The sequence below is a fragment of the Suncus etruscus genome, chromosome 7 (assembly GCF_024139225.1).
Source record: "Suncus etruscus isolate mSunEtr1 chromosome 7, mSunEtr1.pri.cur, whole genome shotgun sequence".
In the NCBI taxonomy this organism is placed as follows: Eukaryota; Metazoa; Chordata; class Mammalia; order Eulipotyphla; family Soricidae; genus Suncus; species Suncus etruscus.
In genome coordinates, this window is record NC_064854.1 from 127,720,675 (window position 1) to 127,734,831 (window position 14,157).

The window sequence follows — 14,157 nt, forward strand, 5'->3', positions numbered from 1 at the left end:
AGTCTAAAAACATGTATAATATATAATCTTTCTGATGCACATTTTTTTAGATTATTCAGTTGGTGTGTATAGATTTAAAACCCTCAAATTTATATTGTGATAGTAAATAGATTTACCAAAGGGAATGCCTTGATTTTCTGGAAGCCGTTCTCAATCAGGGAGTTCTGTAGGGTGAAAACATCAACTTTTGCTTCTTCACCCACAGTGAATAATTGTGGTAAGGAATGCAAATGGACAGGCATATTTCGAATGGTTTTTATTTGGCTAGAAACATCGCATTTCCCCCTGTATTTTTGATATAGCCTATGCATCATCATTAGATTATCAGAAAGTAAAAGAAGTGAGGACAGTTTCCTGGTTATTGGGTATGGCAGTAAGACAGTCTTATATATCTGACCTAGAGCTCATCTTAAACTAGGCAGACCTGTAACTCATCACCTACAAGATAGGGTTCTCAGGATTCATGACTGCTGTCTAAAGATATTATCGCTTGACATTTTCTATTTCTTGAGAGAAGTAAGAGACTGGATCGTTTAACACAAAAAGATTAGTTTCTGCTTAGAGTAGGTCAGACTTGCTAACCAGCAAGATAACCCAGACGGCTATTTCTGGAGACAAGTTATCTCCATGAGGCTGGGACCCCATGTACTAGCTGTCAAAGACAGAGTCTGAACAAAGTTGCCTGTACCCTTGTTTGAAAATTCTTATGACAACCTTTCTTTGGGCATCTCATACATTCATCAGGAAGGATGCTCTATGCTGGTCATTTTGCTTACCATACTCACCTTTACCCAAGTTTTACAAACTCTCCTCAAAGGTTTCCAGATGCCTTTCATTTCATAAATGTCCCTATGAATTTTGTCAAAATAGAAACTCAACTTGGACACTGTGAATCCAGAGTGGAGAAGAACCCAACATTTCCAAATCGTTTCCTTGTCTGTCTATTGTCGACTGACATAGCTGTCAAGAGGCCATAACAAGGTTGACTCACCCTAACTGGGCAGAGGAGAAATAGTCCTGTTTATAGTTACTCAGAATGTCTCAATGGGCCCCCCATTCAAAGAAGATAATTATAGAACAAGACAAAGAAGCAAAGTTGTTTGAAAACTTTATTTTTTGTTTTGAACCAGAGGCTATGGTAATTTCTTTTTTTTTTTTTTTTTTTTTTGTGGTTTTTGGGTCACACCCGGCAGTGCTCAGGGGTTATTCCTGGCTCCAGGCTCAGAAATTGCTCCTGGCAGGCACGGGGGACCATATGGGGCACTGGGATTCGAACCGATGACCTCCTGCATGAAAGGCAAATGCCTTACCTCCATGCTATCTCTCCGGCCCGGCTATGGTAATTTCTAAGATGTATTTAGTTCCTTAGAGAATGTAGAATTGTTTGGCTGATATTGGAGATTTTGATCTCAGTTCTGCTATATGGATGCAGCATTGAGATGGCAATGACCTTGAGGAGACCTTTTTTGTGTCAAAAAGCAGAGTATCTTCAGTGGCTTTTTTCATGATTCCCATGAAGTTTTACTTACTCGTCATGTGTGATTAGGCATGGGGACTCGGTTCTCTGTGTATTTTTCTCAAATTGGGTAAACATTGTTTACCACTCAAAAATAAAAAGTTTTAATTTAATTGCAGAAATAGCCTCATGAGAGAAGTTGATTATGAAGATATGAGGAGGCTTGCCCTCTACTGACCCCAGTGTGCTGCTAGCAGCAAATGGTACACAGTCAACTAGCAATAATTGGAAGTTTCTACGAAATCTTTGTATCAGATTGAAATGTATCTAAGAGTAAAAATGGCCAAGTTGGCACGTAATTATCAAAGATCACTTTGAAAAGCCTACACCACTCTCAGATTTAATCTGTGTGACGCATGGTCACTCACTACATGTGTCTGTTGGAATAGAAAGACTTTTTGGTCTTGTTTTATGTTTCCTTCTACTCTATTCATTTAAAAATATTTAGATACTCATCTGTCAATGACATCTTTGAAGAAAGGGCAGTCAAACTGGGCAGGAATCCACTTATGCGTCAGCCTTGGTGCATAAATGGACCCCATCCATCTTCTCAGACTTTGACATTGCTTACAGTCCTTCTCTTGAGGAACCTGCCAGCTGCCATTTGCATGCTGAATTGTTTTGATTGTTTTCCTACTGCAAAGGAAGAAGGGATAAGACTTTCTCTTCTGTCTACCAAGTCTCTTTAGGGCCCCAGAACCTTCTGTATGTGGCGGGACATACCGTATTTTTCATACCATAAGAAGCAACCCCCTCCCTAAAATGCATTTTATGAAGTGAATGCTATTTGGAGCTGAGGAGAGCATCTAAAAACTATGTCTAATGGTCAGGTGCGTCTTATAGAGTGAAAAATATGGTACACGGTTTATTTTTTTCTTGTTATTGTGAATACAAGTCTTAGATGGCAAGATTCACAGAGATTTGCCATGTATGATACAATTTGTTACAGGTGTGGTTTTAGTTTTCTGAAGATCTACCTCAGGTTGACTTGATAGTCAATGATAAAAAATAATAAGAATTAAAATACTAGAATTAGGGTATCCAGTATCTTTAAACTGGTAACATGTCTGCTAATTTATTTATTTATTCATTCATTCATTAAATACTGCCTAAGCTTTCTGTCTTAGGCAGGTACTCTAGATATAAACAAATAGTAACCAGCTTCTATAAATCATATTGTGGCCTTTTCACAAAGATCTCTCAAGTAGCAGCTATTATTATTATTATTATTATTATATTATTATTATTATTATTTTGGTTGGGATCCCATATCCAGTGGCACTCAGGAGTTACTCCTGGCTCTACATTCAGACATCACTTCTGGCAGTCCCCGGGGACCATATGAGATTCTGGGGATTGAACCTAAGTCAGCCTCATGCAAGCAAAACACCCTAACCACTGGCTATTGCTCTAGCCCTGCTATTATTTTAAAGCCATGTCTACATAGGTCAAAAATCGAAAACTAAGCAGTTATCTAAAAGTCTCTAAACATCACAGATTTAGTCTTTTCCTTCTTTCACTCACAGCATAATTGAGTGAACTACCTGGAGAACATTTAATCCAACCTTCAAGGAAATGCCATAAAATAATTAAATTTGAAAGCCTGTTGCCCTTACCCAGTCATTACTGACGCAATTTCTAACAATTAGCTAATCTTCAACCTTATTCTGTACACCTCCTTTAACGGAGAGACTGGGACCTACAGACCAACAGTTATGGGTCCTTCCATTATATTAGGATTTGATAATGACCCAAGGAAGATAAAAAAAATGCTGAGGGGGAGGATCTAAACACTTTTGGAATATGTAACTGTGCAGGGAATTTCCTTCCCTCCTTGAAATATTTGATTGTTTTATTCTTAGATTCTTTGACAATTTAAACCTAACCCCAGTTATTGTTAAGAATTTCAACCTTCAGCTTTTTAAGTCATAGATAATGTCTTTGCATTTGCTTTGAAATGTAAATTTTTGACATCTCAAATTTTAAGATCTTTCCTAACTAAGTTCCTGTTCAATTTCTGAAAGAAACTGTAAGCTTTCCAAGGAAAGATTTAGCCCAATTGACTTATTTATTCTTAGTGTAAAATATAAGAACTGAGATGCAGAACAGTTTTCAAAAATGTTGATTGTAGGGCCCAGAGCAGTAGAGCAAATGGTAGAGCATCTGCCTTGCATGCACTGACCTAGGACAAACTGGTTTGAGCCCCCTCCTCCGGCAACCCATATGGTCCCCAAGCCAGGAGCGATTTCTGAGCACATAGCCGCAGTAACCCCTGAGCATCAGCAGGTGTGGCCCAAAACCAGAAAGAAAAACAAAATGTTGATTGTAAAGAAAATTGTTCTCTTGTGGTCTGTAGGTCCATGGATGTGCGCAATTTACATTGGGAAAATACTACTTAGCTAAATCTCTAAGAGAGAGAGAGGCACTCAGCAAAAACTACTAAGCACATAATATGATACAGACCATTATGAATTTCTAAAAGAATATGAAAGCTCTTTAGTGTCCCATCCACTTGGAAACTGTTAGCTCAATGATATCTCTGCATCAACAGATGTCTTTTCTGAAGTCCCAGCATCTAATGCAATGTTTATAAAAAGCTAATTTGATCTATGACAAGAAGAAATAGATTGCAGATTAAACACATTGGTTTCTTACAGAAACAATTGAATTTACAGATTTTTGAGGTATTATTTACATATAAAATAATGGTTTTAATGTAAAATTAATGACTTGTATTAACTTCAGAGAGTCTCTTTTTTCTCTTCCCAATCTTTTACAAGGAACACAAATCACATTCGACCCATTCATTGGGGGAACTTTTTAAATGTGGATTAAGTGGTCTCATTTGCATATTTCTAGGAGGAAGTATAATACAAGTAGTTTCTTGCTGATAGAACATTTCAATATAACGAGCTAATTAGAAATGAGATTGTTAATATCATTGACTATTAGTTATTAGGTTTATGCTCTTTAAACTGCGTGCATAATTTAATAGGAACCCTTCATTAGATTTAGGAGAATAGTGTTGGCATGATATTATAAACAAACACTCAGCTTGTCCAATATTCCTCTAGTCCTTTTTATATTTTCTATATTATACTGGAGTTAACTAGTAAGAAAGGATTTGTCATCTACAGATACATCTCGACTTCCTTAGATTTGAACAAAGAGAATATTTTATTGGGGATAAATATGATTGCTGATAGAATCAATAAATATCAATCAGCAGCAACATTTTCCTTCAGAAGATTTTTATAACAAGTAGTCAGGAGGAACATTACTGACATCAACACAAGGAGAGTGGGAATATCACTTAACAACCTACCTGGCACAGAACAACCAAGAGACGATATGACCTAAATGTCAATAAAGTGGAAAATGCTGGTGAAAATGAGAGGCAATCCTCAACTTTGCTCTTTTCTAATACATAATTGTTCCTTATGACCTTATATATTAAAATATATTATTTTCCTTCTTTATTTTAAAATTAAATTATTCATTATAACTCGCATTATCAACTGTGTCCTTAGTGTACTGACTGTGGGGATCAAGCTGTAAACAAACTCTTTAGAGAACAAGGAATATTTTAAGGAGCTATAGGTTGATGCAGTGAGAGGATTCCCATGCAAATTGGTGGGAATGACAGATGTCAGGTGAAGAACTGTTTCCTTCACATGTTAAAGTTCTTCCTGAGAGCATTGTGTGAAGCCAAGGTGTCAATGGAATGTTCAGCTATGCAAGTGAGACACACAGCAGACTCGAAGGAAGGAAATAAAGAAGGCAGTAAGAGGGATAGAAGAGATAGTGAGATAGAGGAGGGGATTTCCTAGAGAGATAAATTCTTTATAGAAAATAAAGTGTAGTTGGCAGAGACCATGCTTATATTCATCCCTAAGTGGTAGAGGTAGAGGGAAAACCAGAAATAGCAGTAGAAAAACCACCAAAAAGAAGCGACATGGGTAGAAATGAAGCCACTATGAAAATATCTATGTGAAGAGCATCCAGACAGGGAGAATACATTTCTTAAAAACAACCACAATCATGTTTGTAACCAAGGTGTTTAAATTAAAAATATTATTTAAAAGAAACCTTGAAAGAGACTCGTTACATATTTTGTATCTATGTTCCAGGCAGGTATTAAAAAAAACCAAAACAATAGACATCTCAATTTAGTATCTGAAAAAAAGATTAAGTGAGTTTGGGGAGTCAAGGCACCCTAGGAAAATTACTAAGCTACTCATTATCTGTGAAGTGAGACCATTTTTATGTTCGATGTTTTTTTCATTTGTTTAGTGTTCAGACTGACCAATGGGTGTAGCATAGGGATGAAAAGAATGAAAGGAGGTCTAAGCCAGTAGGAAAGAGAAGTGTGAATTTTGTAGAAATTCCTTAGTGAGGTGCTATCAAGGATGTTGGATTTCAAATTTGAAAAAAAAAAAAAAAGTCATTTGAGTTAGAATTGGCCAGGTAGAACAAGTCCCATGTGCTAGGCATGGTGGCCAATAATAGGGTATGGTGAGTATTATTGTTCCCAGCATAAAAATAGCCCAGAGCTTTAAAAAACTGAATCTTCTGTACTAACTCCTAGGACATTCACTCCTAAGAGTCAGTGTCCTTTTATACACTGTAATTATAGATCCAACACATCCTCAGTCCAAAAAATAAACAGAAGCAGAGTTTGAAGTAACAAATACTCATACCTAGTGTGTGTGTTTGAGTCAGCAAGTTAAGACTTCTTTTTGAGATCACAGGAAGATTTGGATATTGGAATACAAGGGAATTACATTTTGAAAAGAGAATACAAAGCTTTTTATCATTTTCTGGGCCTTACATTCCACATTTGTAAAACTAGACTGAATGCATGGTACTTAGATTGAATTTCTTACAGTAGTTTTTAATGCAAATTTGATGTATGTCCACTGAAAGGAAACAACTAATAATTCAATATTTCTCACACCCAGATTTTACTTTTCTCTCTCTTTTGAATTATTTATATATGTATATATATACATATACATGGTAAATACTAAAACTCAAATACTCTGCTATAATATTTTTGTTGTTGCCACTGTTAAGAATAATTGCACAGGGGTTGGGGATATAGTTCAAGGTTGCAGAATAGTATACACCTAGCATATGCAAGGCCCTAAGTTCTATTTCTGAACTATATTGCTCCACCCCTGTTGCTGTGGTATACCCAAAATTACTGGGCCTGATACCACAGTAGCAGCTTGAGCACTGAACCTGTACCACTGGAGCAAGCCCAGTGGTCTTTGAGATATGCCTCTTATACATATGCCTTTGAGTATGCCCTCTATTAAGAAATATTACACCTAAACTACTCACTAGTTAATGCTTATCTTATGTGTGGATCTCTGTGAAAAATTGCCTGGAAAATTCCATTATAATATCCTGGCATATTCCATATTAATACTTCAAAACAACCCCACCCCCTTTTTAAAATAAAATCTTTATTTAAGCACCATGATTACAAGCACAAACTCCCATTTTATCTTGAAATTACAGCCCATGAGACCACATGGATGTTTGTGCTTATATTTTGTTTATTTACAGGTATATTGAGATAACATTTCACATTAGATAAACTTTATTTAAAGTGTATAATTAATTATATTTACATATCTTCACAGAAGTATAAAAATCATAAACCTATAATTTTAGAACATTTTCAACCTAACTACTAAGTCTCCCGTATACTTAATCTTGATGAATCACTACCCAGGGTTATTCCATGCAATGTTATATTTTTATATAATAATGCCTATTCTAGACATCAAATACTAGTTTTTTATGACTGCCTTCTTTCATTTTCTTATTGTATTTTATATTGATTAAATTTTTGAATAATGCCACCATTTTTATTTCAGCTATAGTTTTTATTGATAATTTTTATTTTGACCAAAGTGGATTACAAATCTTCCATAGTAATAATTTTAGATACACAGTGACATTGAATCAGGGACATTCTCACCACCAATGTTGTCTTCCCTCCACCCCTGTTCCCAGCATACATCCCATATCGCCCCTCCTTTGCCCCCGGGCTGCTAGTATAAGTGGTCCCTTCTGTGTCTAGATTGTTGTAGATTGGGTCTCTATTCTGTTGTAGTTAGCTTTGGATTGATTAAATTTTTTAAAAATATCATTATTCTATTGTTTGTAGATATAGCATTTTTCCATTCAGCAGTAGATGGACACTTGTGTTACTTCTTTTTAGTTATTAAAACTATTGATGTAAATATTAATGTACAATTTTTGTACCGATGTGTTTTTATTTTTCTTGGATGATGATTTTGGAGTGGAATTAGTGGGTCATGTAGTAACTTTATGTTTGATGTTTTAAACACATGCTGAGCCATGTTTAAGAGTTCTATCTGAGTTTTCTACATTCCCACTGACACTTGCAGTGATTATTCCTCTTTTCTATTTTAACCATTTAAATGCATAAAATAGTTGAAAATTCCTCATGACTAATTTAACTGATTATCTTCATGTACGTTTATTGTCTACTTGCCTCTCTTTGGTTAAGATGTGTCTTTTCAGATTTTTTGTCCATAGCTATACTACGTCACTTGTACTTTTATTATATGTATGTTCCTATATATACTATAAACAACTTTTCAACTATCGACAATTTTTATAAAAGATATTTTATCAAGTAGATCCATGTCCATGTGGTTTATTTATGTCTTCCTGCTAACATTGCAAAGCTGAGTGCTTGCTAAGGGATGCGTGAATAAGAAAGACAAACATATATAATGGCTGGCCTTTAGTTTGTCACCTGTTTGCTATTGATGAAAATGCAGCAAGTTTGTTGACAAAATAGAATTCCACTTCATTATTTATATTCACATCAGTTTATCTATGAAAATAAAGTGGACATTTAAACTGGAGGTTATGTCAATAATATTGAAAACAAAGCTTCATGTATCACAAGATGCCCCTCAGTTGTGCTAATGTTTTTTAATTTGTGGTTTCACTGTAATCCCAATCAAATATCTTAAGCTTTCTAAAAAGATATGCTCTCATAACTGGTCAAGATAGTGATTTACTTAATCTCACTTTAGTTTATAAACCTCTGAACAATGTAATCAGCATAATGTTGGGTAGGGCATTAGAAATGTCCTCACTTGTTTTAATGGCAAAAAAAATTCTGGGATTTATTTTTTATTTTTTCAACATGCCTCATGAGAGATTTAAGGATTTATTTAGTTGCCTTTATCCAGGTAAATCTCTTAGTGACCTTGTTGGGATTTTGATCCCGATTCAGATTAGACTATAGGTGACTCATGCTAAGTGAAGGTCCACAGAGAATAAATGAGCTGACATGAATTTCCCTTCCCTAAGTCGAGACGGACTGGCATAGCAGAGCCTCCAGCTAAAGTATAAATGCTTTGACAGTCTGTAGACTTGCTCGTGGAAAATGCTTTGGCTGGTCTGTGGTGGGAAACGGGAAGGTGGATCAAAGGCTCTTTATTCCCACTGCCTCCTAGAGTTTGCACTTATGGAGAGCCCCAGGGTCCTGTTCCAGTGAAAGGTCTATAGGAGGTCAGGATTAGTGTCTGAATGCCATTCCTACTTCAAGGCTCAATTACATGTGACCAGACTTAGCAGTTGGGTGTGTATAATTGTTTTTCAACTCTCCTCTCTTTCTCCCTTTCTCCCTCTTTTCCCTCCCACCCACCCTCCCTTCCTCCTCCCTCCCTCTCTCTCTCCCTCTCTCTCTCTCTCTCTCTCTCTCTCTCTCTCTCTCTCTCTCTCTCTCACACACACACACACACACACACACACAAACACACCCACCCTCAGAATGAAACTTAATGTATGCTAATCTTACAATTTCATTTCACTAGCTTCTCTTTCATAAATGTTCTGAATTTTGTTAGAATTATCAAAGGAGACCTTTGAAGAATAGTTAGAAAATATATTTAAAAAGAAAAAGAAAACTAAGGTATTTTTAGTAGGATGTGATTGATAAGTTCTAGTGTGAGGAACCCAGAAACATGAATATTTTAAATTTAATTTTGAATTCAAATCTTGTGAAGCTATTGGTAATGTGGAATCACAGACTTGTTAAGGAGAAATCTTTCATTGAAGCTGGGATTAATACAAATTGGCTCCAAGAAGAATGGGAGAAAGGTGAAAAATTTAGAAAATCAGGAACAACACAAAATAAAAATAGTTTGAAATATAAGTAGTAAGAAATAAAATATAGAGATATTTTATAATACTCTGTAAGTGATAAAATAACTATTATTATTGAGTAGAGTTTATTATTTTATTATTTGTTGCATTCATGAACTCATTTCCTTCTGGGGGAATTGTACTTTTGTACCTAATGAATGCATTGTCTCTCATTGTGCTTTCACACTAGAATTTATATGCTTCCTGGCCTCAATATTTTCAGTTTAGACATAGGAATGATTTTGCCAATGGAAATGAGTAGGAATAATATTTCCCAAGTCCAACCCTAAACTTAAAAATTATTTTAGAATATATTTTAAAATAGATTTTTCATGTGTGTATATACGCATGTACAAGCAGTGTGCATACGTCTTGGATACAATGTTTACTTTATTTCCTTTTTACTTAAAGTTAGATTAACTTTAAGTTAGGTTAATTTAAAGTTAGATTAACTTTACGTTAGATTTAAAGTTAGATTCTTCATTTTTATTTTTATGTTTTATATTAAGATGGAAAGTACTTGTCAATGAACAGGATGAAGAGCATCTTGAATCTCCTAGTATTGATTTTAGAATTCTCCCTGGAGAGAATAAGATAGAAAGCTAATTGACTTGTAGAATCCCAAGACAAATGTCCATTATTCTAGATTATCTTCTATTTGGTATTACAGACTGGAAAGGGGGCATCAGTTCCTGCTGACTAATAGTCTAATTACTTACCCTAGATAAATTAGTTTATGTAATAAAGAATAAGTAAAAACTATATCCCTTTTATTGTGCTATCTGTCATCCCTTCCTTCTATCATTCTATTATGTGCTATTTCATTCAAATCCTTTACCTCTAATGGATGAAGAAATAAAATATTAATCAATAGGAGGTGTTGTAATAGTTAAATATCCTGAGATGCCCAACGTATCTGATATACATCTATAGTTCCAGTTGAGCACTAGCAGCTACTTAGAGAACAGACTTCAAAAATGCTGCAGCCCTGGCTGAACTGAACAGACAAGTCTGTCATGATCTGCTGGCCATATCAAAATAGTTATGATATTGTAAATGTCCCCTAAATTTGCCAGATCTACCATATTTTTCGCTCTGTAAGATACACCTGACCATAAGTCGCACATAGTTGTTAGATGAGCAAAACAAGAAAAAAATAAAAGTCTTGGCTGCAATCAAATAGTCTTAAACAAAAGCTCTATATATGATAGTGAAAGTGTGTTCATCTGACTGCTCCTACTATGTGATATGTCTGCAGAATAAAGGAGACCTGACACATTTTCCCCCATCTTTTGGGCAGAAAAAGTACATCTTATGGTACGAAAAATATGGTCATCTATACATTCTGCAGGGCTCTACCCAAACTTCCCAATTGGCCCTTATGACTAAATTACATCATATATATTCAAATGAATATTCATTGTAATCAGGGTGAAAAAATGGGTGGGGCTAGTGGGTCAAAAATCTGACTACATAGAAAGAGGAGGTAAATGCACATCTTAACCCAGGCCCTTTGCCTGGTCTGTATTGTGAATTGGGGGACAAAAAAAATCTGAAAGCAGTGTTTTGGATTTTGAAGCTACTTCTCTAAATGAGATAGGGTTTCTTTTTTGAAACCTCTTGAAATCTGAACATAAAACATAGAATATTTTTATTGAAATGCAAACAATATTGTTCCCTAAAGTTCCCTCAGTGCAAATACACTATGTCCCAGTGATACCACATAAAAATGGAAGACCTTTTACTGACAAGTTTCTACGTCATTATATTTAGCAGTGGATTCACTAAGTTGGACCACAGCTAGTTATTTTCTGGTCTTCAATGTGAAGATTTAGGTTTCTAACAGTTGATGTTTAATTATGTTAATGTGTGTTACAGGTAGATTTTTTAAAAAATGATTTCGTTACTATTGATACTTAGGAATAAAGGCAAACAGTCTTGTTTCAGATATAACTTGGATAATGGAAATTGATGTTTAAGAGCTTTCTTGGAGAGACTGTGCAAGAATTTTTTTTTCATTTTTATACAGAAAAATAAAATATCCAGTTGACCATTAGCATCATCTGAATCACAAAAAACTTTCTTCAAGGTCCAAAATATTTGTCTAAAATTTAAATGCTATTAAGTACAGATTTGACATACAGATCTTCCACAGTTTCTATTCATGTATTCATTCTTCTCCTGTATTGCCTAACCTCAGTCATCTACAGCATTGTTTGTTTGAGTTCTCCAGTCCTGTTATATGAAATATGTGTTCTGTGACAAAACAAAATCACCTACTAAGTATGTTGCAAAAGCTTAATTTTTAGATACTTTCCTCAAAAAATAATATGAACTTTGATTTCAGTTCACAATATTGCAAGGCTTTCTGATATAAGGGCCTCTATGAATACGACAACAGCAATAAACAGCTGAAAATAATTTACGAAGCGTTTGCAAATTACCCCTCATGAGCTGTGGTGGTTGTGAAAGATAATTTGTGGTTCTCATGGAATACCCTGCAAATTGGGTCTTTCATCTGTGATGTTTTTTACAGTTAAAACATTTCATTTCTTATATTAACAAATGATAACTCTGCATTTGTTCATCTAAACAATTTGATTTATATTTTTCTGAGAGGTTGTTGACATTTCAGGGTAAGTAATTATTTTCACTGCCAACTGCAGTTTGTGGTGACTGGAGGCAAGAGATATAAATCTGAATATATACATATATATATATCGTTTTAATCATTTTCTTTAAAGGCTAGTCATAAAGCAGAATCTGTTCATTTGTTTCATCAGTTCTTAGAAATCAAATAGGACACGGGTGTTACCAAATGAAGATTTGAGCTCTATTCGAGGTTTTCTGTGGTGTAGTAGAAGCTCTTTCATGTGATTATTGTGGGCAGAGGACAGAGTCAACCTACAGGAGCATCAAACTTCTTGCAGGCCACCGTACATTATCAGAGTGACCTTGTTGCAGTGAGAAGCAATACATTTACTGGCCTGAGTTGTTCCCAGCTATATGTGTTCAGTGTCTTGTAAGCCTACTTCCAGGATGACACGATAAACACTCACAAGAATACTTCTCACCTTGCTTGGTATGCAACATGAGCTCTGGAAACATTTGCTGAAATGCGGACAACGTAAAGAGGGGTCTTCTCTGTTTCATTGCACGTGTTCCTGTCTTCGCCAGGAACACACAGTTCAAGACAAGGGAGAGTTGTTTTATTTTTTTAGCCTATAAACTGATTCCTTAGGCCTGTAAACTAGTGAAAATGTGCATGAACTATTTTGGAAAGATCTACCAGCCTTCCCAACATTATATACACCTGCCCCAAATGCTTTTTGGGAAGGTAAGGTCAACTAGAATGGAGCAGGTGCAGCTGCAAGCTTGCTCTGAGGTCTCTTGGTCATCTTAAAAACTATACTGATTGTTTACTTTACTCTTTAGCATACTCAGGTTTTTTTTTAATATTCATGGCAAAAAATTGAAAGCTAAGCTAAACATCTCTACCATCATTCTCGCTCTCCAGCCCTACCTAACACACACACACACACACACACACACACATTCATGTAGCTAAGTTGCTGCTCAAATAAAAGGTCTTATTTTTAACTTTTATGTAAATGTGAGGTCTTTCCAAGTCAAGAATTATTTGGGGCAGGTGTGTATCCTGCAGGGAAAGCTAAGCTACACTAGCTTCAGCTGTTTTCCTCAATCTTTTTATTGGACAAGGATTGGGCCACATCAGACAATTCTCCTGTCTCTGCAGACCTCCCATTCCCATTCCAGGTTAAGGAATGGACTACTGATTTAGGATTGCAACCAATTTTTACATGGCCTAAAGGAATGAATGTAGAGCCAGTATACTGAATGGCAAATGTGTTTTATCCTTTGAACCAACTCCAATTGATTGGTTTTGGTTGCCTACAGTGCTGTCTTAAAAAGGCATCTGTGGTGAATCGGAGCTCAGCTGGGAGGAGTACTGGAATTGATTAACAATGTCTGTCAAGGCCTCGGCAGGGACAGCTTGCCCTACGTTTGCCATTCTCTCCTCTTGGCACGTCTGTCAGTCCTCTATACAATCTGATTTTAGTGCTGATAGGTGACTAAGATTGAGATGTGTTATCATGAGAGACAACAGGTAGATTCCACTTTAAGAAAACCTAGCCTGAGAAAAATGCAAATCTACGAAAGTCATAAATCTGGAGCCAATTATTGCCATTAGAGAAAGATTCCATGAAAGGTTCCTTTAAATAGCAAGCTCCCCTACTGCATTAAAATGATGATTCAATTTACAAAAATTCACTTTGCATGCAACTCTTCAAGACCGTGTCTGTTGGAATAAAGCGGGCCACACCTGATTTTTTGAAATTGTGGCCTAAATCCTGTTTGAAATGGCTTCTGCTGCCTATCTTGAGTCTCTTGGTGATACTTACTCTCTCCAAACTTCC

The 14,157-nt window shown here is 35.7% G+C and overlaps 1 protein-coding gene across 1 annotated transcript in view; it reads left to right on the forward strand.

Moving 5' to 3' along the window:
- Positions 1 to 14,157, forward strand: part of CACNA2D3 (calcium voltage-gated channel auxiliary subunit alpha2delta 3) — a 983,089-nt gene that overhangs the window by 810,910 nt on the left and 158,022 nt on the right.